Source organism: Lolium rigidum, chromosome 5, assembly GCF_022539505.1.
Source record: "Lolium rigidum isolate FL_2022 chromosome 5, APGP_CSIRO_Lrig_0.1, whole genome shotgun sequence".
Lineage (NCBI taxonomy): Eukaryota > Viridiplantae > Streptophyta > Magnoliopsida > Poales > Poaceae > Lolium > Lolium rigidum.
The window spans coordinates 229,394,216-229,398,971 of NC_061512.1; positions in this window are offsets into that span (position 1 = coordinate 229,394,216).

The following is a 4,756-nucleotide window of genomic DNA, read 5'->3' on the forward strand; positions in this document are numbered from 1 at the left end:
GAGGCTGAGAAGACGTAGCGAGGAAGCGATCGACGGATTCACCTGAGCGCGAGGCAAGGTGCGGTTGACCATCACTCCATCAGGCCGCGTTTCTGAGCTCGACGCGATGTAATTTTGTGAGAGAGGTAACTCCGACGAACCCTAGGTGCTCTGCCGCCACCAGCTTCCGTCGCTGATCCCATCTCTCTACTCCGGCGGGATCCCTCCTACCTCCATGAGATCGCCTCCGGCCGATGATCGTAGATTCGCAGGCTCGGATCCCTGCGCTTCTAGGTCGCGAGCCACCTCAGGTCACTGCTCCGGACCAGGTCAACCGTCTAGCTCTATGATCCGCATCAACGCCCCTCCGCTCTGGTACGTACTGACCAAGCCAGAAACTTTTGTATGTATCCACTTTTTTATAGCAAGTTATATCTATCCACTTTGAGCTCCAGGATGAGGATGGCAGTTATGCCTATCGTTAATTCAGTTCCAGACATTGCACAACTGAAACAAGTTTGCTTGAGAAAGTTTACTCTCACTAACCTCTCTGACTTTCCATACAACTTTAGGAAGTTCTTTTATACATGTACTGAATCTTGAAGTGATGATTATACAGACGTGAGTGCAGATTCGATAATGAGAATTGCTCTAGAAGGCTATCAACCTTTCCTGCGCTTATTTATCATCTTCTACTTTTTTTGCATATCAGTTCAGTGGTGCCCTATCTAATTCTGAACCTGCATCCAACGTTGTCCGATTAGAAAATGAACTACAGTTAACTATTTGATGGAGGAGTTGAATTTAGACAAAACTTGTTGTTTACTAATCTCTTGCTAATTCAGTTTTTCATATTTTTTCAGATTCCCTTATGATAAATACACAACTATGCAGTTCACTGCTGATGAAACGTCAAATTCTCCATAAACTCGTGCTCGCATGTATCAGCAAATTAAGATGATCTTTGGCAATTCTGATGCTTTGGTGTCAATGGATATTCTTCAGTTTAATTGACTATGATTAAGTGCTCTTTGTGCTAACTTCTAAAAGATTTTTAAATTTTGCTCATTCATATTGTCCCCTGTCAGTGAAAATGCTTGGGAGTATTTTCAGTGGTTATGGAAAATCTGTAGATAATGGCCTACTTGTTTTCAGAGGCCACGTGAAATTTATAGAGAGTGCCCTCCAATTTGGCAACAGGCACACTTGGATAGCTTGTTAAAATTTACAGGAGATTTGGGAACACAGAAAATTTTCACGTTGCTTTGTTAATCTTGTGCATGATCTATGAATGCCAAGGAATGTACTTACCCGGAAGAAAGTATTTAAGACAGGCATATCTACGATTGATGCCATGGATGATTCAATACCATAATCTGAAAATTCCTCTATTTTCTTTTGTTGATATTGTGCACTTCTGATTATTCATGTTTTACCCATTTTTTGTTGGGTTCTAAACAATCCCCTGCCAGTTAATACATAGGATTTATGGTAATAGTTGGCTTGTTAAAATATACAGAAGATTTTGGAAACACAAATTTCATTTCTTTGTTAATCTGGAGCATATCCATCAAAGCGAACGGTCAAACTTAATTAAAACTACTTACGTGTGCTGATTTTTTTACATTTCATGTTAGCAGGTTGATCTGTTATTTTCTTGCTACTATTGAAATAGCAATGAGATTCATGGACAACGGTTGAGCTTTGAGTGAACAAGCCTCAAGGTGTGTGCACATTTTGGAAATTTTATTAAGCCTGACTGTTCTGTCAGATCTTCTGAAGCATCTTCAAATTTTATTATTACCACTTTCAGGCAATTTTCCTTATTTCAGTTAAGGATAAGGCTTCCACGAATAGTGATTGAAGAGTTTACTCCGCATCATAGAAATTTTCATGTAGTAATGTAGTATATACTCACTTGTTTGAGTTTACTTACATAAATCGATGTGCATGCCAGCTTTAGCAACTTAATCCATCATAATACTGATATGCATATTGTTTCTTTCAATTGGACAATCACGATTGCTGTTTATTTAACCATTTGAACAAGTTTAGCATATTATCCCACATAAGCTGAATCATCCCAAAGGAGTTGGCTAAATGTATTAATTCCATTTATCAGTGAAAGCTTAAGTATAATCCATGGTGATCTCCACACAAATTAATATTACTTCCAAACTTACAGCTACGATGCACCCACTAACAGATTCAGGGCGAGCACCCTTTGGGGTGGTACTCTATTTGATAAGATAGGTTCACCTTCTGTATGTTGGAAATGGCTCCTACGTCATGAAAGGGATTATACTTTTTTCAGTCATGTATGCCAAAGATCAAGTTTATAATATATGCAACTATCTTCTTTTCTAAAAAATCGTATGTACGACTTTAGAAACTTATTCCCACTTGGTAATTTGTAAGTGGTTATCCTTTAGCTCTGAGCTTATCTTGGTGGTTTGTTTTCTCAAAATTATTTTACAGAATTATTCAAAAAAAATACAGAGTACAGTTTATACTCCCCTCTTCGTGTCTACTTTGGCTCATGTGAGATATACGGTCGCCTGCTACCACATAATTTCATTTCAAACTCATTAAAGTTCCAGTATTCAATAATTAACCAAGAAATTTTGAAATTCATGCAAATTTAACTCCATGTTTCATGTCTATATATTTATATAATTCTCTACAATTCTATCGTGAAAATGGACGGGCGAGGCAACACGCGCTTTTCATGGTCTAGTTAGCTTTAAATCAGGGAAGGGATTGAGAAGGCCAATATCATCTATGTCATTTAGAACCTTTAACTATCTGCTACCATGGAATCAATATCTTGGACCCTCAAAGCCATGGGCAAGTTCTCGGTTTGCTCACTACCGCAAGGTATGCCAAGGAACCCATTAAAATTTGCATGAGATTTGAGAGATTTCCATTTCTCTAAAAATTAGGTCTTTCTCTGGCTACTTATCCGGAGCATCTTCCCTCGAATGACAACAATCATCGATGGCATGGCCCTTCCAACGGCAAGTGTGCCTTGTATGGTATGCCAGAAGACACAAAATAAATATTATATGGGTCCATGATGGCCAAATTTATGTGTTGTGCAGCTAGGGAACAGCTCTCCTATGCATCGAATCCATCATGTTTTGCCGATGTTTACCACATTATCCAAAAGGTCCCCGAGCCAAACAAAAAGGATCTCGTGGATTTGGTCTACGGCCATGTATTAGATTCTTTAAAACATTAGAAATAAATTTACGATTTAGGGCAGCTTTCAAACAGAACTTGTTGATGACTTGTATAAAATATCTATCTACCTGCAAGTCTAGAAGCTTGCGGCGCCTAAGTGGCACTACATGGAGATGGCGGAGACGGTGATTGGAAGATTCATTATCTTCATGTTGTTGTTACTGTTAGGGACAAGCCCGAGTAGTCTCCTGCTATGTTCCTTGACTCCTTGTATTGTTCATCTTGTCAGCCTAGGGGTTTCGAGTCCTTGGCTTTACATATCTACTCCCTCCGGTCAGGAAAAATTGACGCGAGAGGTGCTGAACACTAGCCTATGTGCATGCATATCTCAGTGTCAATTAAAGATGACTAGAGGGAGAACTACTTACGCTTATTTCCTTGTTTATTTGGATGTGTTCGTGTCCGCTGTAAAACTTTGTTTCTACTATGCTGGTTGTGGCTTTGTTAATATGAAACCAAACTATTCTTGAGCCATCCATCTAAAAGTGTGTACCTTCCTCCATTGATCTAGCATTCCATTCGACGCTGTTGATGTCGTAGTCCATATTTTCTCATAATTAGTCATCACACGGCATATAGGCCATCAGATGTTCCAATGTCCTAGCAAGTAGGCGGCCGGGCATGCATGCTTATCTTCCATAAAATATGTTAGAAATAGATTAGCTTAGGTCTTAAGCTAACTAGGCAGTTACTTTTTGTCCAACAGCCACGTCCCTCCGAAGGGACACAACCTTGTAAACCGCCTTTGTTGGCACCTGTTCGCTGGGTATATATACCCCTCAATCATCAATGAAATTAACAGTTCATCTCTCATTACTTTTACTCTAAACACGTTATCAGCACTGCCTCTACCAGCCTCTACCAAGAGCAACATAAAAAAAAAAAAGGAGATTGAGAAGAGGATCGGAAGAAAACAAAGACGACGATACTAATTGTCTTCGTCGGCATCCTCGTCGCCGTCCCCTCCTCGGCTCAGACCGGCGCAAGCCCTCACAGCGTCCTGGCGCTCGCGGTCCTCGACTTGCCCCCAATAGCGCAGTGGCGACGGCGGCCCCAGCGCTAGTTCTCCCGAGATGTCCGGTGGCCCTCGGCCCGGCTCCCTGGGGCGTATAGCCGCCTAGGCGCAGCGGAGGCGGCGTCCAACGACCGACGAAACCCACGGCAGCAGCCGCATCAACGACGTAGCAGCGCCCGCGACCAGCCGCCGTTACCCTCACCGCCGCTGCTCATGTTCCTCGGGACGCGACTGCTGGCAGCGGCGACCGGCGGCGAAGCTCACGCCGCGGCTACCAACGGCACAGCCATCTAGCGTGGTGGCGACAGCGCCCACGGCGCAGCCGTGGCCTTCGGCCTCGGCGCGAGGCATGGCGGTGCCCAACCACGCTGCTCCTGCGGCGCGGCCTCCCCACGCCAACTTCTCCTAAGGCGGTGGCGGAGGCAGCCCATCGCTGACTCGCAGCGCAAACCCCTCGGCGTCGGGCGCACGGACGCACGGACGCGGCCTGGATCGTCTCGTTGGGAGTTGGCGATGAAG